The sequence below is a fragment of the Bombus bifarius genome, unplaced genomic scaffold (genome assembly GCF_011952205.1).
Source record: "Bombus bifarius isolate JDL3187 unplaced genomic scaffold, Bbif_JDL3187 scf7180000007984, whole genome shotgun sequence".
NCBI lineage: Eukaryota > Metazoa > Arthropoda > Insecta > Hymenoptera > Apidae > Bombus > Bombus bifarius.
In genome coordinates this window covers 2,126,835-2,149,720 of record NW_022884367.1, presented here as the reverse complement: position 1 = coordinate 2,149,720, position 22,886 = coordinate 2,126,835, and the positions used below count along the sequence as shown (strand labels likewise).

The 22,886-nt window shown below is 35.6% G+C and overlaps 1 long non-coding RNA gene across 1 annotated transcript in view; it reads left to right on the top strand.

Moving 5' to 3' along the window:
- LOC117204910 overlaps positions 1-22,681 on the top strand; it is a 48,536-nt gene extending 25,855 nt beyond the window's left edge. Inside the window, exons 2-4 of the long non-coding RNA XR_004487156.1 lie at positions 17,986-18,140; positions 18,211-18,316; positions 22,626-22,681. This is a non-coding gene — a long non-coding RNA (uncharacterized LOC117204910). The remainder of the gene's footprint in view (positions 1-17,985; positions 18,141-18,210; positions 18,317-22,625) is intronic.
- The last annotated feature ends 205 nt before the right edge of the window (positions 22,682-22,886 follow it).

The window sequence follows — 22,886 nt, the reverse complement described above, 5'->3', positions numbered from 1 at the left end:
ATAAATATTCGAAATTGCAATGCGTTTAATTAAAAAACTACATAAACACGAAGATACGTGAATATACTAAAAAAGTAAATCTCCCGAATAATTAACGTATTTAATCACGATGTGCAAGGATATGATATTAAATAGCAGGATATTATAATATTGTATGAGCGATTTGATAATTTTCTCCAATGATATTTTATGTAATATACATATGTGAGCGTGGATTTTCATTCATAAATATTGGGACACACGTTGATTTCACGCGGGATTAACAAGCAATCTTAAATTAATTGAAATCAATTTAATCAAGGAAACCTGTTTATACTTCTCAAAATTCTGCTTCTTAACAGGTTATTTCTAATTACACAGAAAAATCCTATTGTTTAAATCAGGAAATTAACAAAAATATACTTATCATGTTTTCCTCCTGCGATCTTTACTTATGAACGGGATTGTAATATATAGTTAATTTTAATTATTATTAGTGATACGAACGTCAAGTCGATTATGAAACAAATATCAGTGACACGTTCGCAAGATACGTGCAAATGATGAAGGGACAGGTGTAATCGTTGTATTAATTGTGTAACGCGTTGTAACACTGGCAGTTGCACTGACGAAGTTTTGCCTCGATGTAACGGAGAGACGCGATAACGAACCACGTGTAATCGAGCGATCCTACTGAACGATGAGCTGAATACAATGAAATACCGTAGTAATTACTTGCTCGTTCCCTTCTGGCGATAGCTCGTCGCGTTTCTAATTTAGATTTCCTTTGCCCTTTGTCTGAACAAAGAAACACGTCTTTGCGCGTTTGTATGTGTGAACAATTAATTCACTGAAAGTACTCTCTTATTTCAATGGATGAAAATATCTGTTTCACTGCTCCTCAGATCCGTACGCTGAAGATTTAAAGCTGCCCAATGATTTCACTTTAGTCTCTGCTTGGATATCACGGTTGATGTACGTTTTGCTTTTCCATATTCCATTGCAGCTTATTAATTGTTTGATAGAATGCTTCAGGGTTTGAGACTCGAAACGAGTTGTTCAAATTCAAACGATTTGTCTATCTGAATCGAAACAAGTTGAAAATACTCTATCAAATTGAATTCGATTTTGAATTCAAAAATTTGTGTTCATACAATTGAAATGTTAGCCCGAAAGTACATTTAGTCGATTTATCGTTATTGATTATATGTAATTTTCAGGTTATTTTATTTTAAATCCCAGATATTATCTTAAACTGTTACTGAAGATTTAATTTTATTTTTTAAATAATTTCTCGCGTGATTTAAAAACGATAGATTGTTAATATATCGTTCTTCAACGTATGCAGAATAATTTCAACTTATTGTTACGATGACATTATTATCATTACGTGCGCAAATCTTGTCGGTGAAGATACAAATGATTGGTAACATTGTTGAATTGAAGGTTTCATACTCGCATAACGCATAGTCATAAAAAATCCAAGTCTGTCTGCCTACTCTAAAAAGAAAGGAGACGAAGTTCACTCTGGAGAGCGTAAAAATGTCAGAAAATGATAACGTAAATGGAATTGGAAAGTGACTGGCAAAAAATTTACAACCTAAAAAGCTTCAATCTATGCGTCTCACAGAAGTGCATAACAGGAAAACAAACCTGCACTTTGTCATTCGCCCTGGGGAGCTATTTTCTCGAGACACAATAAACAAAATCTTAGAATCTTACCATCCACTGAAGAAAGAAGGGAAAGGGGATAGAAACCGTATTCCTCGGATTCAGATAACTGGCAATTCAAATATTTACTTCCTACAAATTTTTATTAGATTCTAATAAAACCTACTCGCCGGCTCCTTAACTGGACAATCTTATAATTACAAAACCGATGGCTATTAAGGATAAACCAATCTCAAATAATATATAATTTATTTTCGATAGAAATAAATCGAAGCATTATAATATAGGGGCGTTATAAGTAAAGAAACAACGATATTGTATACATGAAATTGGAAATTCAAATTACGAGTTAGTTTGTTTTCTCAATTAACAAAGCGTACCAAGTCGATTTTAGATACACGTCAGTTTCCATTGGATGGCCGCTTGGACTTACGTTACTCAAATTGAAGTGATTTCAAATAATGCGTGTACTAAATATTAGATACTGAGTATAATAATTTGATTTTATCATATTTACTTTCATCAATATGTAAAATAAATTACAAACGGAAACAAACGTTTCTTCATTTCTCTCTACGTTTCTAGGAATAGATTTGCGCTAAGTAGTTTATTACTGCAACATCCCTCTATTATTATTCGTATCTTAGCTTTTGCATTTTCGCGTTATCACTGTATTTGAAAATCATTTCGAATGATCGACTCGTAGAAATCGGTTTCGGCGAAAGCCAAAATTTCATGTTATTCCAGACGGATGATTAATGGATTATCATTGTGTACAGTAGGAAATGTTTGAGCGTGGAACGAGCGTTCCAATGGCATCGCGAGTATGTTTCAGTTTTAGCAACGTTGCTGTCTCACAGAATTCCCGTGAATTACGAGTACTAGGTATTCTTAAAGCTTCTCACGTAATGAGAGTCTCCGGGATATAAGGAACGGAGAAGCTTCCAGGTTCGAAATTCATTAACGGAACCTACTCCTTGCTTTTGCAGTCTCCGTCTACCTTACCCTCGGCTTCTCCACTTGTCCTCTTTCACCCTTCACCTCCTATTCTCGTCTACCGCCCTTCCTGCCGCCTGGCTGTGTGCGAACCGTCGCACTTGTGCCGCTGGGATAATGGTATTTTTATAGGTTTACTTGTTTCTCACCCGGTAAGTGGACACAGTGATCGACCGCGCTAATTATTTTCAGGGATAATCCGGCCGATGGACGTTTTCTTTTCGTCGTTGTCGTTGAGAAAATAACGGGCTGCTTCCCTTGGATACATCGATTAATTTCGCCTGGAGCTACGATTCCACTCGACAATATGTTTTCATTCCGTGGCCCCCTTCGAAAATCGATCTATTATGAGTAGACTTCAGATATTTATGCATTTGTAAGAAATCCAAATGTGCAAAAATATATGAAATATATATGCCATTGACTAAATGTTTGCATTGCAAAAATATAAAATGATTAAATGTGCAAAAATATACAAAGTATTTATTATATCGGCAATAATATACATATAACTAGTTTCACACTTTTGTCTGGGAATATGTCTATTTACGTACCCTACTTCTTCATGTCTCCATTTATACAGTAGATTACTCTTTCTTATTTAGACCTAAGAAACAGTCTATATTTTTTCATAATTTATGAAAATACTTTTTCGTGATTACATTTGAAAGCTCCTTCAAATAAATATTATTTTCAAGTACATCTATTTTAAGTATCTCCTATATATAAGTGTCGACACTACAGCGCCTCAGTAATTTATGTTACATATCTCGTTTTAATATCGGAATAAAAATTGTAACTATAGTCAGATGTAATTCAAAAATACGTATTGTTATATAACAAGTACCTTGAACATAATATCGAAATTTCGCGCCACATCCTCGATACTAGTCGTAGAAAAGTACCAATAATGCAACTCGTTGAACTATGCGGTATTCGACACTAATATCTGAATCCTTGTAAATTGTAATTACATTCAGGATACAACTCAAATATTTCGCAAATGCCAGTAATACCGTATTCTTGAACATCGTATGCAAAGTTCGCGCAACATCAAAGAAACGGAAACTGTCCATGAAACACCACGAATTCCATTGTAAAGCCGAAACAAAACCAGCAATTCCTACCATCGTTGAATAATCAATAGCACGGCTGCCGGAAAATTTACATGGACGAAGGCGGTGATTTTGAATCTTGTTAAATTTAATTACTTCCAACAAAGGGGATACGGGGATGGGGTTATGAAGGGTGTCGGCGTAGAATCAAGCGACCGCTGGGTAAATAATTTTCTGCTACTTTTTCTCTCCTCGCAGCAGCAGCTAAGGGATGGTAGTTTTAACTAATTTTGAATAAAGTCTATTTCAACCGGAACGACGCTTAAAACGTTTCATTTTGTGCGTGAAAGAAATGCAACGGCAGGCAAATAAAAAGCGCAGCGTAAGGAAATTTAGTCTAATGGAAGCTTTCGAAGAGCTACCCGGGCTAGTAAGAGAAGATAAATAATACAGAAACGTAATGCAAATAGTAATGGAAAATAAATTATGATAATAATGTTGCAGAAATATAGTCTTCTTGCGGTTCGATACAATTTGAAAATTTTATGCAATAACTTGCATCTTTTCCCTTTATTACTGTATATTGAAGCAAAGAATGGGAGAGAAAAATGTATTTTTCTTTGTATATATAGTACTATTTGTACACATTCATTGGATTTTTATGAATAACTTGATTCATGGAAGCATAGAAGAAAATTATTATCCACGATACTTAATTTTATCAGTGAAGGATCCTAACTATATAAATGTATATGCTATATATGCAGGACAGTCCGCAAAGAATATTAAGAAGAAATTAGTTTTCACTCGTTTGTAGAGTATTATGCTTTTGGTCGCACATCGTATCAGTATTCCGCCAGCTAATGTTATTGCAACCCTTCATACGAAATTATTAGAATGAACCGGTGGAAACAAACTGATAGGCCCATAATTAATTAAAACTTGCGACGTAAAAGACTCGACCGGAGCATTTTATCTATTTTGCTTAACCCGTTGCATTTTCGCTGAAAATTATGAAGAGAATTTCCGAACTTTCGCCTGACAAAATTATTGACACACTACCGACGATAAATTATCGTTGGTTCGCCACTTTGTGTTCAATTCATCGTGATACGAGCAACTCAATTTAATTGAAATATATAACGTGCATATTTTCTTCGGAATATCGCGAAGCCGTGCCAAAATGTAATTAATGTAGTTAATGATTATACGTATATATGTAGTACAGATAACTTGAGTCGACATCGAATCCATGTATATAGTAAACAATAAATTATCGAACAGGGTAAACACAATATCCGAAAGGTTTGATCTGCCAAGTATTAGAAATTATTGTGAGAATTAGCAAGTGGCATTGTATAGATTTCTCTTTTATAATATTACGATTTTATATCAAATAAATTAATCGGATAATCTGTAATTTATAAAAGTCACTTTATAAAAGATTATTTATTAAAAGATTTCATTTGTTATATCACTAAACTTCTTTCGTTTATATAAAGGAATCTACAGTGATTCACGAAAATATTGGAATATTTAAACTAAAAAACTTTTATGTCACGTAGGTAGAAAATTTTCATACCTCACTTTCTCGAAAACTTAATTTCGATCGACAAAATTTTACAGTTCATATTCTTTTTTCTGTAGAAGATATCATTTAATATACATTTGTATAATAATTTTGATTGTTCCCTGTCTATTTGGCAATGGAAGCAGAGGTACACAATTGGCATGAGAAAAGTTATACGTTTGACACTCGACAAACTGAACGGTTTTATAAAATTTCGCGTGATTGTTACTTGGAAAAACCGTTTTATACCCGCTACGATACCTTAGTACTATTTGATTGAAGGCGGTTAGAATTGGTGCCGAACGAAATGGTCCTATGAAAAGAGTTTCAACGAGAACTAGGAACTACGATTGATCCTCGAGATAGCTTCGATCTGGTTGCAGTTTGCTAGATACCTGACTCTTCGAAAGCTATTTTTCGATATCTATTGATGCATCTGCCTGGTTTTCGTGCGTCGATCTACTGCTTCTTCTAGTTCTCGCATTTCCTCGTTTATTTCGACTTTTCGTAGAACTACTTCTCTTACGTTTTTTTTCTATCCTTCTAAGGAGATTTATGATCGTTCCGTCGAAGCTATAACTCGCTCACGGTCTTCAATCGTTTCTCGTTCCACCGTTAACGATTATTGAGAAATGATTTCTATGATTTGTGAAATAAGCTTATTATATTCTCTTTTGTTATGTATGACTTTGATTATAACTTACGGAACACTTGATAGAATCGTAGATTGTATTAGTTTTAGTTAAAAATACGTTTCGAGTGTTGTAATTAGCATTTTTCATTATTTCACATTTTTCTAGACGTAATTAAAGAATTGGAATTTTAATAGTACATTATAGTGCTAATATCACTTTACACCTTGCTTGTGTATTTTATGGTGTTTGCTGCCATCTTACACGTGTGTAATGTACACGTATAATTACGTATAATACATATATACACGTATGTATACGTAATGTATATATATACGTTATATATGTTAAATATTATGTATATATAAATATTATAAGTATTATAATGACAAAAGAAATCAAAATAATAATCTTCTTGACGTACATAATGTTCTGACATTAATTCTACTGGAAAATTGTACAACATAGTAACGTCATTTACAAGATAATAAAAAAAAAATAGAATTTCGAATCGTGCGAAAGAATTTTGAGAATTCGATTTGAAATCTTGTTAATTTGTTGCGAAATTGGCAAAATTATGTAGTTATCAAACAGCAACGGAGTTATTTCGAATGAAAAATGTTGAGAGTGCAGCTTTCAGTTGAAAATATTGGATAACTGTTATATCCGATTTATTACTTCCCTCTGGTATTTGTACAATTAAATGTAAAAATGCACAAGAGTTGTTACAGAAGTTCCTGTTGGATAGTACGGTGCGATTGTACCGTTAGTTTTAATTAAGTGAAGAAAAAAAAAGCACATTTCGAATGTTCAACACGTAACGCACTAACGTCACTTAGTTATGAAAGGAAAATCTAACGTTTACCAATTTACCCATCTGTTCTGTGCATTTCTCTAATATTTTATTATCTTCTGCATTATATCGTGATTCGTAAATCACATATCTTGTACAGAAACAAGACAATGACGGATAGAATATTCTATATGAAATGTTATTTAAATATAAAGCTTTAGAAATTACGTTTTTAATAAAATATCAAAAATTTTGCTTTTCTGTCGCATTCAGTTGGAAGAAATCTCGATAATGACTTTTAGAGACACACATTTTTCGCATTGATTTACTTTTTAAGTTTATTTTAGAATTTTCTACTGTTTTATTATTGCCAATATTACGCCAATCTCTTAACTTTATTTTCAAAATTATCCTTCTGTAACCAGAATTTCATTTGCTTACACGAAGAAATACGCGAATAAAGAATCGACTATAATGTTTTACTTTAACTTGAAATCTGACAAGCAATAGTTATCATATCAATGAATGATTAATAGTTATATATTTATAATTTACTATGCTTATACACTAGTGTATTAATAAAATAAGCAGTTAGTTTTATTTAGCGCTGCAACGGGTTCAATAAAGATATTCCTTAGTGCATATAAAATATTCTATTTGTTCTAAAAATTTGGGATATGACTGCTTAAAAGTAGGTGTTGTGTGTCATTTAAAACTAAGAGTTCACAAACTAGAAACACGTGATTAATATACATTTCATGTCTGCATAAAATCGGGGATGTGAAAGTTCAGTCAGAACGTATAGTAGATAGAAATACAATTTTCCAGGACGAACGGGATTAAGGTTTGCGATGGCTGCGATCGAAGAGTTGGATACAGCCTTACTTGAAATTTCAATAAAAATTTTCATCAATCCACGATTTCCTCTTTTCCACGCTACATCTACAGGTATGTCGTTGGATTACGATTCAATCAGATCGATTTATCGAATTGTTACTCACTCAGTGGCTGCATTTGTTTCAAATCGTAAAAGGGATCGCGTTCATTTTCGAACATTTTAAATTATTATATTAATGAAATAATAATACAAATTATATCTAATCTGTTTGGAAACTTCTTATAAGATACTATAAAAAGTTTGATCATATTATATTTTCTTTCATATGAAAGCAAGTAAAAATGATTCAGGAATTTGTCAGTAGTTGCTTTACTCGATAATTTAATTTTCAAACTAAAAGTTTATAAACACCTATCATTAAAACATTAAAAGAAAAAGAACCTATCATTAAAACATGAAAAGAAAAAGAACCTATCACATTATCTAAAAAGACTCATACTTTCAGCATATAATATAAGAACAAGATCCTATTTCTGTTTAATCCTTTCCAATTATAATTCTTCTTCAAAATAAAAGTAAAAATTCCTCTCTAACCATGTTATGCATATTTTACATAAAGTTTCACATAATCTAAATTGCTGATAATTCTATGCGTAAGAATTGATTATAATTAATCCAAATATAATATAAAAGACTTACTTAGCTCTCAAACCCCTTCAGTAAACAATGCACATAAACCAGCAACAACAATCTTTTTCATATTCAAATTCCTTCCTCTCTTCCTGTGTTCATTCAATCATCTTAAATAGACAGAGCAAATTCACTCAGCCACGAAATTCGGTTCAACCTGGGCACACGAAAGAATCGATCAAGACACGAGCCATTTTCCAACCTGCTCGTAAACCTTCATTCGATCCGGTTGGTTAATTATGGAGAAAAAGCCATACCTCATACAAAAGTGCATACCATTTTGAGTGATCTTGATACATGCTATCAAGAACAATATCCCGTGTGATGTCAATTATATATATAGTCGTCGCTCAACTTTAGTTAGCGAGATATATATCTTTTGGAGTTTGATGCGAGGAAGCATCTTTTAGAGTTTGGGTTATATCAAACTTTATTTAAATAATAAATAAGATATACAATTTTAATTTATATGCAATTTTATATTATGTTATTATAAGTATTTGTTGTGAAAATCGCAGCCATAATACTAATGGTCGTGTTCGACCATTCACGAACACATTGTCACTCATTCTGCGTGTACGTACTGACACACTAGAATACTAGCATCTTATTGTCAGTCCTTGTAACATAGATCTCTGCATCTTAGGTTACTGTTTGGCCTTGTACGTTCATCTTTGTGTTTACCCTCTTTATCTGCAGATTCTTGTTTACGAATGGCACAATGGTTATGTGTTTTGAAAACAATGCCTTGTTAGCAATCTCAAGGTATTAGAGACTGTAACAAAAAGAAGAATAAACATGTGCCTTGGTTTAACCAAAATGTAGCCACTAATATCCCTGGCAATTGATGCGACTTTAGGTAATAAAGCAATAACAACCTATCATTAACTTCCTCGCTGCCATTTAACTTCCACATCTCTTTGACTCTTGATCGTTGTTGTCTAACGCGCGTTCCAGGTTTCCAGCAAGCGACAGCTCCCTCGAGGAACACAATATTTGACCGAACAGCCGCGAGAAACTGCGAAGTCCGCGCGTAAATTCGTGATACTCGCGCGTCCTTCCTCGCTGAAGGATGATAACCGGGTCCACGTTTAATACTCGGCGCACGTAGGGACACGTTAGGCCGAGGGAGGACGAAGCAAAGCCTCGGAACATGCCCGCTATAAAGTAGGTTCGCACTTTATCGAGCAAATTCGCACGTAGCGATGGACCAACTGCGGATTTCTAACGAGCCACGATCGTCGTTCGCGCGACCCTCTGACACTGCTAACTGTTGCAACTGCGAATCCACGGGTTCTCGTTTGCAAATGTCGAAACAGGGATTCGCTTTTGTCGTCGAAAGGGTTGACGGAGTTTGTGGTTTCGTCCGGAATTTTGAGTGGAAGGGTGGCTCTGTGTTGCTCCAACACGTGTAAATTAGCTGGATACTGTGAAAATTCCAGTTTTGATTATATTTTTACGAAGAAATATGTTTACAAGTTTGTATTTTTTAAATAAATCTCGTGAGAATATTTTATGTATGGTTCGATTATTCCCTAATTCTTTAACAGAATTTTGAGAAAATTCTTATTCTGTAAATTATATTCTATAAATTTATTTCTTATACTGTTCATCTTCTGCCTCAGATATGTACTTAAATGGTAGTTGAAAGATTAAAAGAGATACATTAAAAGTGTCAACTGTTAGCTTTCAAATATTTGCCGAAGCTTCCCTAATTCGTATCTTTTACTGTAATTATTATAGGAAGTATAGAAACAAAGTCAATGCAAGGAAATTGAACTTCGTTAAAATTTGTATAAAATCTCAAAGCGATAAAAGTTGGAGTATGCCAGGCTAAAAGTAAACGACCTTTAAGAAATTCTAAAAATTCTTCCGAAACTTCGACTTCTGATTAATGCGGTTCTTTGATAACCTCGATTTTCTGACAAAGTAGTATAGGTATTTGAATAATAATATTTAAAAGCGCACGATAAGCTAACTACACGAATATAATAGATGTGCCAATTCCTTAAAGTTTAAAAAATTTGCAGAATTTTCGAAAAGCCTCCTTTGAGACCTAATCGTTTTGTTTTCAGTTGTATCATCTTTACTAGAATCATTTTTCTTATTATTCCAACTCAACTGAAAGTTCATTCAGAAGAAGCTAGAATGGTCTGAAATTATAATAGCAATTAAAGGTACGTCCTAAGCTATCAAATAAAGTACAAACACTATAAAAGATAAATGCAAACTCATTAGTAGCAAATTATTAAATAAGAAGAAATATTTTTAGAAAAATAGAATCCAATCGGATTCTAAAGTACTCTAACGTGAAAGAATATTTCTCACCGATACGAAACAATCACAGTAATCTAAACAAAATCCTCATACGCAGCAGCGTCACAAACAACTAACGAGATAATGTACGTTCACGTCAAAGTTCTGTCAAAGTCATTGTTCTGAAGGTGCTTATCACGAACTCGACTTAAATCACGGATCGTAAACGGCGGCAGAAATTGTGCAACGCGATTCTGCCACGTTTATTTTCAGGCGTGTGCTCATATCGCGCGCATAACGGATGAAAAAACCCAGCAGAAGAAGTCGCGTGTATTCTAGGAATAAGAAACAAGGGGAAACAGCGTTAAGCTTTGACCGGTGAACCACGGACTTGCGCGTTACTCTGCTTGAAAATTCTTCGAGTCCGTCTAACGATACACATGTAAACCGGTCGCCCGTAGCCACGCTCACGTTCACACTACCCCGCGTATGATCCCGTAATGAAGAAATGCAGAGAATATAGGGTCTGTGCTTCCAGTTTTCCAGCCACGTAGAGCCGTCGGCTCTCGTGCATGCGTGAATCTGACGATTCTCTCTTCGTTTCCTGTACCAATCTTGTGTACGCTTATGAAGCTTCCTTCTTCCTCCCTGACATCCACACGACCTGTTCGACTGTGCTCGTGTACGTACACAGACGTAAACATCGCCTGAAGAGTCGCTTCCTTCTCCAACAGTTCCGAGTCTGTTCGTCGACGTTTTCTCGGTCGTTCGCCTTCTAGACCAGCGACGGCTCAGGGAACGAAAGTACCAAGCTAGAAAGAAGAAAGAAAAAGAGGCAAAGAGAAAGGGTTTCCTACGACTGTGCTGTTTTAGAGTCAGCTCGGCACCCGTCTTCAACAAGCCGGCTATATGTGTGGAAGATTACCTTATTTGTTACGTCCTTCTAACAAACCACAAACATCTAGCCGTGGGAAGAGATGGCATGGCATCCGGTGAAAAGGATACTCTTGGGAGACTCCGGAGAGGTGGCAGGCAACTCAGCTCTCTGGATGAAACTGTTAGACAACTTACGCGAAATTTCGTTTCGATAAAATTGCAGCTACACGAGAAGTGACGTTACCACAGCGGACCAACCTTTTTGTCGGATCTTTTCAGGGAGTAACAACACATAAGGGACGGAAGATCATAAAGAAAGAGGCTGAGGCTATAAGGAAAAGGATAAAGGATCAGCGTTGCGTTACTCGACGCGTCAAAGTGAATCTCTTCTGTCTTGACCCCGGCCCGGGATCCCGGAACAATCGATTTGTCTCCAGAGATCTATCCAGGAAATGAAATTTCTGGCCTGTCGTGCTAAGACCCGCTCAAACGGTTCGTGCATACAGCTTATCGAGCCGATAAACTTGATTTCCAACCCCTTTAACTTCGCATTGTCCACTTCTCTCAAGATGCCCGCAAACAATTATGCGATCTCCGTCGTTGGGAACTATTTCGTTTATTTAGTGATTGTCATCGGGTTAAACGGGATTGAATGATTGAAAAATATTAATTAATTAAATTCGATTTTCATTCTTGATGATAATTTATATAGCATATTTAACTATATAACTGAGCACTATACTTGATACTTTTCTGTTTTAATAAAATTCAACGCTAATTTTGTCAAAAATTTCGATAGGTTTTTAGTAAAGTAAGTAATTTCAAACACAAAAGGTGTGTAACCATCGATCGTTTCGAGTAGTTTAGTGCTTAGAATGTTAATTCTAATACTGAACTATTTATTTTCACGTATTATAATTTTATGGAATAAATTTATAAACGTACATTTACATCACATATTACAATTAAAAGAAATATTTCATTTTAATTTTAATAATCGGTTATTTCTACTTGCGAAGAGAATTATCCTGTCGCTTCGGTTACGCTTATAGAAAGTGGCTGGAACAGTTGCAACCCGTTGATTCATGATCGCTGATAATGTTTATAGGTCGCACCCTCTGTATTCAAAGAGATCGTGTGACTGCGATTGCAGCCGGAACAATACAATCTAGTCCACGAAGACAAGGATTTCGACGACAATTTCAATAACCAAATTTGACCAACCTGTCATCTTTGTCTATTATATTAATGATGAGGTTATATTAACCGGCACAATACAGATTTCGCTTATAGGTCGAGATAGCATGCTTTGAGGAGGTTACGTTCTTGCGATACAAACGTACACGTCGAACGTACCGGGGTCAAGTTAAAGGCATTTGCTCCTGTAAATATTGATAATGCTGTGGTTAACTGTGGCAGACTATCTAGAGGGGACTTAGCTATCGGCTGCATCGCATTCTTGCTTAAGACATTAAACGAGGTATAAATTGTGAATGTCTATAATGTCCGCTATATACATGTATATAGTGATTCACTTGTAATTAGATGGAAACATTTTATGGATGTATTGTGTGTTATAGAAAATACTCAAATTTCATTAATATAGTAACGAGACGTTAATGTGTTATTCATTAATTTCATTAGCACTGTATGAAGACTGTAAAGCTTAAAACAAATTCTACTGCCAATGTTAATATGAAACTATATCTGCAGTAAATATCTTATATAATTCCTATAAAGATTTCCGGGTAGATTCCACTTGTTTTTCTTATCTAACAAGTGAATCAAGATCCACTTGAACTAGCTATCCTCTGGAGTCTACTTACTTAGTCGAGTTAAATCCGGAGGGAGACAAAAATTTCACACTACCAGTTAATTATGCGCATATCATGTATCCGCATTTATTGCTTACATTGTCGAATTATTAGTGCCACTTATATGCCATTTGTTCCTCTGTTTCCTAACGTCGTGTTATAAAATTTTCAATCGTTCGCTCTGTACTTTATTCTTACATTTTTCTGCATTTTGCTATCATATGAACGTTTGTGTATATAGCAGAAATGAAGAATATTTCCAATTTCATCTGAGCTCTCTTTTATTTCTACGAATTTAGAAGATACCCAACTAAACAGTTCCAAAGAATGCGCGCGTCTAATTTTCAAATTACACTCCATTGCCATTAACACGATTAAAATGCTCTTAGTACGCAGCTCGACTAGCTCTGTACCGTAACCGAAACGTGAAATTTCCAGAAAAATAGCACATACTGCTTAACGTTATAATGACACTACACGATGTATCCTTTGTGCGACGTTTACAGTAAAGAAGGCCGAACGAGACCGTGTGATTACACGCGCGCGTGCACAAACTATATTTGGAAAAGATCGTGCGGTAATCCAGCTGAACGTTTAATCACGTTAATGGACAAAAAGCGTTATCGGAGGCATGCAAAGCAGTCTAGTGTCTGAAGCTACGCTTCCGGTTTATCGTGCGACGTCTGTCTGTCACGCGACAAAATGTACAACGAACGGTTCGCAGTTGCGTGTCGCGCGAATTTAAGGTGTACTTACCTCATTAAGACACCCCGATTCCACCCTCTGCACGCATTACATTAATTAAAGTTGTATCAAGTTAATTGCGTTTTGGCGTCTTGTGTCACCTACCCCCTGTTATACCGAGAACGAACATAATCATTTCGCTATCATACCATCGCGGCCCTGTTAATTACTTTACTTTTATCGCGCTGGTATCGGCGCGGATTCTACGCGCGTTCAATTATTTTCTTTCTATCGAACAAAGCGATGTAATCTGACACGAGCCAGTACAGATACGCTATCTCCTACTGATACAGCACGTTATTCCGTGATAATGGAACACAGATAGTGTAACAAAGCTTAAGCAACCCTGATTAACTCACTTCACCTATTCGATCCGCCAAGTGGATATCCAAGCCAAACGATACTTAACACTGGTATAACGTATCAAACAATACTACGCGAATCAAGTGGATATTCCTAATTTCAATTTAACACTCAAGTTTCTCGGAAACGAGATTATTCAGATTTATTAGTGATGAAAAATTGTGTACCGTTTGTGTAAAATTTAGTATATTGAGGATCTTTATATCGCAACGTTCTAATTCGATCTTCTTCCTTAGCCACATTTTTTATTTTATAATATTGTTACGTAACTATTGTACATGCATATATAATATGGAATATTATTATATAAGCATGCACGATGTTACGGAAATTATTAACTAGTTTCTCTACTTAATCAATATTCATAATCAATGTACCTCCGGTAAAGTTAAATTTAAAGCTTAGTTTTTGGTCCGCTTTTGATGTTCCACACTGTAACTGTCAAATACACGCAACAATATGTATGTTCACACGTTCATCGGTTTCTAGAACTTTACAGAGGGTGTCCATTTTCACGTCACTCATTCGTTCGTTTTTATATTTTGACATGCATTGTATGCTGCTGACTATCTTTTTGAAGAGTTGCGGTCATCAACAACAAGAGTTCGCCAATGAAACGCAGTGAGACATCTCGTATCAAATGTTAAATATATATTCTCATAAATTTTTCAAAAATCTATGTTATTCTTTTTAGTTCCGCACAAACGATATTCCTATAATATAAACGCAAATACCGATATATGCTCTCATGGAAAGCAAATGCTTTCTCCAAATAAAAGCTACTTGAATATTCCTTACATCCATTTATTCATGGCAATTCTTATAGCGCTCGCGAATTTTCTGAGTTTTCTGATTTATTTCTATTTTGATGTCTCTATATAACCAACACTTTTAAAACTTCAACACGTGCTTAACACCAAAACTATCAAACTTTAATTTCTAAGTATATCTAAGATACTAGTTAATTAGTATCAGGATCATTGAGATTTTAGAAAGCAATCCCATGTTTTTATCTGACTGAAACTCAATATATAGAGTCTGTATTTGGAAGAAGAAAAAGCTAAAACCCGCTAGTTCGATAATTCCAGTATCAATCTAATTATAATATATTTACGATCTGTAAATAATACGATTTTATTTGCCAATTAATCTGTTCGACGAGCCCTATGGAATTCTTAAAATTCGTGACGAACGAAACACGGAAATAAATCACGGCGCACGTTTCGAATCCTTTTCATCAGACACCGCTAAACTCAAAGAGACTCCGGATCGTTTCATAGTACACCGGGGAATAATGGAAAGGAGAAGAAAGGGAAATAGAGAGAGAGAGAGAGAGAGAGAGAGAGAGAGAGAGAATAAAGCTGCAGGCTAGGTGGGACAAAGAGAGCGCAAGGGAAGGATGTGAGACAGAGAGAACGTCTTCATTGCCGCGGCAAAGTCGACTTCTCAAAGTGCTTGGAGAAAATCTTGGAAGCAAATCACCCACATCACGAGAAGTAAGTTTCAGACTGAACCGTAGCTACTCCTCTTCCCAGTCAGTATAACGCTCTAATGTCCATTATTAAGTTAACCGATCCGCGTTATTGTTCACCCCTTGACTCTCCTAATACCCACTTATCCAGCTCGAAGGGGCGAGTCTTCGTGGTGCCTTTGCTTTCAGGCGAACTCTCCATGGTGAACCTTTCTCAAGAGAGAGAGAGAAAGAGAGAGAGAGAGAAGGAGAGAGGGAGAGGGAGAGAGAGAGAGAGAGAGAGAGAGAGAGGGAAAGAGCTTACAACGCCAAGAGAATAGAAACTGGGACACACAGGTGATCCCCCGGTGGTTTCCCTTGATTTTCCACGGGAACACGCGCCCAGTCTCTCCACCACCGGGCGTACGAATTACGAAATTACTGCCGTATCAGCGAAACTGTTCCACAGGAATGCCGTGTAAAGCTCTTTGCGTGTCCTTTTCCACACTTGGTCTATACGTGGATCCTTCAGACCGATCTCCACACGCTGATAACCGTTCGATCCGCAAGTATCGAAGCGTGCCACCGTAGTTTAACATCAACGGGAATGGCGCCGAGACTGTCTCAAACTATTCTAACTATCTCTCGAGCGAATTTTCAAGATTCTCGCAAACAAGCGAGTGGTCTTCGCAATTCCTGATGCTCGACTATCGGGAACATCATCGACGATCGGATATGGGATAGAGACAGAAAGAATTCGAGAATGGACATTCTTCGGAATCATACCTATGATCTTTTTGTAAGGGATGATGTAGGGGATTGTCATGATTTTATTGACAATTTTTGTACATAATTTTTTAGTGTTCGTAATATGGACTTGTGGGAATAAAACTGAGGATAGAAAAGAAATGGTATGCATGAAATTCTGCGTTCGGCAAGCAAAAACGTAAATCCACATGACCCATATTTCAAGTATTAAGCACACGCAATTATCTGCTTTTTGCTTTATTGGTAACAATGGATACATACTGGCAGTTTTTAGCAAAATGTATGTAGCTTGAATTATATTTAACCGACCGTGTCTTTAGATTTATTAATGGGTTTATGAATTGATATACACAAGTTAGGATAAAAATGAAAAATCTATTTATCTAATTAAGATTCACGATTTATTTCTCTTTACGATGAAAGCGATAAATTTAGCTACAGCCTAAAATTAATTCCAAAATTGAAGTCAGTTAAATGCCCGAACTTGTTAGAACTTCGTGGTTTTGGAACTCATTCTCTCTCTCTCTCTCTCTCTCTCTCTCTGTATTAAACTAAAATCCTTAGATGTTATTGAACTTGTGGACTTACAAGAGACTTCAGGGTTCTAAACTTATCGAATATATTCTACTTCCTTATTCTCTGCACTGTTGTGTCCTACAAGTTTGTCATTCAATAAATCTTACTACCATCGCGAATAATGGCACTACTTGTCATAGATATTCAGTATTGTTAAGCTGGAAGAAATTTCATTTAAAAAGAATATCAGTTATGAAGAAATTATATTCAATTATAATCATAATACTTTTACCATCATGTAAAGTATCATGTTCGCTATTTAAGTACAAAATATGCATTTATATCGTTTTACATTCTAGTGTAAATGATGCTATGTATCTGTAAGAATATTCGCAAAGAAATGAAAGCACACATTTTATCTCAATAGGATTAAAATATGAAATAGTACATTACAAAAGGTTAGCTCTGTGAAATGTACATAAACGAAGAATATTCTGGCGATGAGAAGTTTAATGAATCAAACAAATAAATTAATAATTTTTAATTAATTTTTAATTAATAAAATAATTATTCAAATAGGAATGTTTCATTAGTTGTTTGACAATATTCAGACGATCTTTGTCACTGGTATCCGATGTAATGCTTCATATGCATAGAATTAAGTATACACTACCAAACCCTTTGAAACCGCGTGTTCCATGAAATTTACAACATTAGAGGATGATCATCTTGAAATTCTGTAATCTTAAAAAAACCCGTTAATAAAATCTGTATGAAAGTAAAAGATATTATCGGTGATATTGGTAGAACGAATTTCGAATTAATAGTAAAATCAGCAGGTAATTCAATATATGTATATATAGATACCAAGTTGTTGACCTGTGTATATATTTAAAGTTTTATTTCAGAATAAAATATATCACACTGCGACCTAATACACTAATGCATCGTTGTAACTGTCTATTCTTTTTCAGAAGGCGTACAACTTCTTCGTGAGGATCGGTGAATCGCGATACACAACCGAAATAGCCGACGGTGTTTTAAAAGCCATCCGCTACACGTGTAGAGACGTTTGGGTTAGGCTGTCCGCACCATTCTTGCTGTATCTTTTCATCGTACGTGCCAATAGGTAAACTCTGTCTTTCTCTTTTTATTCTTCATCCTGTTCCCACCAAGTACATACATATATACGATTTCAGAGTATACCACCTCCGCTGGATTTTACGGTTCGGGTTTTATGGTTATATTTATTACGTCGGGCTTCTACGGGGCTCGAGGAACGTTTTCCCTGGGAGCGATTGCGACGTAAGTAGTCTATAAACCAATTCTCAATGAGCGAAGAAAACCCTTGTATACCAACACGGTTATGTTTGTACCTTCACCAACCGCTAGATGCGTTCAAATGTGTATATGTATAACTGCATATGTATAGTTTCATTCGTAAGTATCACGACATATTTTGACTTTATAAAAAGTGTGATAGTTGGTTCAGGTTATTAATTTCAACGATTAATCAATCAGAATTTTGCTTTCATGTAGGATAACGATCTAAGAATTTTTTCATTTTTAAACACGATAATTAAAGAATTACTTGTTTGTCTCTCACAATCTCTTACGCTAAATCTCATTGAGAAAGCGTTGAACGAATTGGAAACTGAATTTATACGTACAATACATACAATACATTTGTACATAAAATCAGAGACAAATATGGACATTTATGAATGGAGCTGTATCTATAGATAACTGTACAAGTACATTGTCGTTTATAAATTTTGGGACATCTATGCCCTACAGAATTTGATGAACGATCCGGACTACCCATGATATAATTAAAAAGCACAGATTCTTATATTCATATCGTTTATCAATATCATATCAATATCGTTTCCACTCACACGAAATCGAATATAAAACCTCGTTTCACGTATTCGTTACTCACTATTTCTACGACATAACAACACAGCGATCTTCACACGACAACGATAAATTCAACTCCGACTCTCTCAACTCTCGTTACAATGCTTTCCATGCTCACTTTTTTCCAAAACATACCTTGATAACGCTCACAACACTCTTTGACAACATCAACATATCTTGACAACGCTAATAAACAATTACCCCTCACGCCACGTCCTTCCTTGATGTCACACTATCCCATATTCATGATAATGATATAAAATATACTCAACTCGGATTACTATTAACTGTTGTTTTCTATTATCTGTACCACATGGTAGTCTGAGTTAAGATGAGAGTGGTGAAAATTAGATCGAAGAATTTTACTGAAAGTACATTTATTTGATATATTGGCAATAAATTGAACGCGTCCAAATACTTATAAACGAGGGTGTATAATGCTTGTGATTTCGCACGATGCGCGCGAAAGCAACTACAGACGATGTCACTTCGGGACGTAAAATAATTGTATCGTAACATCGCAACATCGCTACGACGGCTCTTTTAATATCGATTTGGTGATACAGTAACCACAGGTTGCCGAGTCGAATCGCAAATCCTGCGTATGTCGATCGATTCTCGTCAACCTGTACCCTACCGGTCATTTGTGCTTTCACGAGCTCCGCGGCCGAGTTTACACGACCCCTGGGAGTCTTTCAAACAGGCACTGTGCATTCGGAACCGCGGCAGGGATCTTTCAGTGCCATGTATATCCGGGTCATTTGTATGCATGCGTCACCATTTGCTTCGTTATACGAAGCCTACAGTGCTTCTCAAATAAGTCTTCGTCTAATGTTTACCATTTCTGCGGATACCTATAGCGAAGTGGTTATACTTTGAGCTTAAATTCTCCGAGATGTACCGCTGCGAATGTTAAATTTGACTTTGATCATGACTTTTGATGGAAATAGGCAATTGCTGGAAGTATCTTCTTTATTTACTCAGAGCCAATGTTACGTTAATTGAACGTTTTATTTGAAAAAAGATTTTTTTTTTTAATCAATACACTGTAATTTATTTATGCTTTTTAAGGTTGTTACAATAAGAGTGTGAATCTCAAGGATTTGTGTAATATTTTTCTTGGCCATTACTTTCACTTACTTGAGGATATAAATCCATCAATTTTCGTTCCATCTTCATAAATAAATCTTAAGGATATAATCAATTTAACCCAGATGAACGACTAGATGTAAATGACTACACAAAATAATTGTGATATTTTCGTAAAAAAATTTAATAATTGTGAATATACGAGTCGTGTAATAGAAAGTGCTGCTTCTGACTATTAATGTACCATTGATCTGTACACTTCATATATTTTACTGTTATAATATATATACATATTTATAATATATATACATTAATTCACATATTGTTATTACGAATCGATACACTTTACATAGATACCCTCTTTTAAATATATCAGTCCTAGAAGATATTAGAGATATTTTAACAACTGTAATTTATTTTTAGGTTTACTGTTGAAACTGATTTTCCCACTATATTTTGTAATATAATATACAAAATAATGGTCGTAACGAAGCAATTGGCACGAGTTTGCGGACAAGCTGGATCATTTGAAAAACACAAACGGGCAATCAAGGAATGCGATAAAGCGGCTTACTGACGAACGAGTCGTTCCACGATCACGAGCACATTTCTTTCTGCTTGAATCGTCGTCCTTTCTAAGGTGCATATAACGAAACGGTCGAGCAATGGGCCGTTGGAACAATGGTAAGACCAAAAGAGCAGGGAATTTCAAACGATAAGCGTTTCCACGCACAGCGAACCGTTTTACGTTCGTTTCTATGGACTCCCGGTTTTACGGTGCACTCGGTCTTTGGGAATGATCGCACGGCGAAATTTCTTTTGATATTTAGTGTGCACGGAACCGTACCAAGACCAGCTACGTGTGTTTAATAAAACGAATATTCCTCGAGGCTTTATTGACAAACGAATTTCGTCAGTCCACCATGAAGAATTCTATTCGAGATTCTGTTCACGGTGAATCCTGTAAATCCGACGAAGCCGGAAGAAACGTCTATCTGTACCGCGGATTCTGCTTACATTTATTCTTCAAAAGTATCCCGATACGCTATTAAAACAATAATGCTGATAAAACAATAAGATTCTCTGTGAATCTTAAAAATGATCTGAAAGAAGTAAGATGATTCTTTCGAAAGGAATCAAATTGTGCTTTAAATATTTTTCATGTAATTAGAAAGAAACATGCAAGTCGTAAAGAATATTTTACAGAAACGCAATTAAGTTTGACCTACCGAAACAAAGCGAAGCATTTTCGATTTTCTTATTCCACTTAATGATATCTCTTGCTCCTTATTCCTGATATAATAATATCTGTAATTATTCAGCCTCTGCAAGTGTATTCATTTTAAACACGAAAATGTCAGTATTGTTTCGATGCTTCAACGTTTTCCCTAACAATCACTCTTGACATATTTCTACGTGGAACTGAAATTACTCGAACTTCGTAATACGGTATCGCGTCGCATCAGTTGACGATACGTAAAATCGTCTCGAAAGGGAAGTTGTTTTCAACGAGCGCTACGTCGCATTTTCAATCGGTCTTTCAACCAGCAGCAGCGGTAATTACCTCGACGGATATCGAATCGCTAAATAGTGGTCGTTATTCGAAAGACATCCTACCACTATTAGCCCATTCAGCCCTCGGGAACATACTCGTCTAGTTTCCACTCGGTCGAGTCTTCGTCCCATGGTTCAAAGGGATCGCATCATTAACCAACAAGTTTTCATCTTTATCACTCTTTAAGATGATCGCCTTCGTTGCGCAACTTCTCCGTCGAGGACTCTCGTAACGGTGGCCAAGAAGACGAAGGCGACCGATAGTTACATGTAACTGCGAAGACACTCTCGAGTGAGTGGAAAGAAAGTTCGCAACGTAAGGTCGAGGAGGCCTCTCTTTTAACGAAAGGATCTCCTTTAGTAAACAGGCAACCCGATCGTTCGTATTCGTTACCGCGTCGGTGTGAGGACAGACCGATCTCAGGAACTGGGACAGAGTGTAACTGCTTTTTAAGATTTTCCGCGGCTTAACCATCTTTACGTTTCTACGAGTTTTATGTGGCTCTCCGTAAGGGACATCGATAAAATTGGAAATCGTGGGCGAGCGTCTTCTGTAGCAGAGTTTTGAAAAGTTTCAGAAGAGGAATCGACTTTTTTAATAGTTGATGGATGATAGCATTAAGGTAGAGTTTTTAGCGATAACTTTGATTTTTGGCATTAGCGTGGACAAAACGCAATTACGACGTTAGGTTGAGGTGAATATGAAATCCTCGATTGTAAAAGTTAGTCGTACGATAAAATTTCTTTTTCATAAAACAAATACCAGAAGACGAAAAAATTAATAGCTACTCATATTCGTATTCGTGTTTAAATGGTTAAATACGTGATAATAATGTCATGATGAATAAATTTGAACAAAGTTAGGACAATTATAGTCTACTGAATGATATCTTTTGCTCTATTGACGATATTGACATTGTCTTTCTTGATCTCATTACGAATATTTTTATCACCAGTCTTTTAAAATTTGTACATACTTGACTTGCTATCTGCTATTGAATATTACATTGGAATATTTTCTATTTTCGGATTTATCGTCTTTTTTTTACAGATATTTGGAGTAATATGCAAATTACTTGGTTGAAGATATTCTGAATTATAGCCAAGGTAGGTTCTACTTACGTTGAATTAGCATAAATATAATCGAAGTCAAATAGGTCAAGATTACATTGAATCGGTTAAGTCAGTCAGATTAGTTTAACAAATTGACCAAAGTAACGTAGCAGTATGGAAAGTAGAGCAAACTACGGCGATTTAACCAAAGAAAGTTGAATATCAAGCTCGTGAACAGAACAACTTTCGACCGATAAAC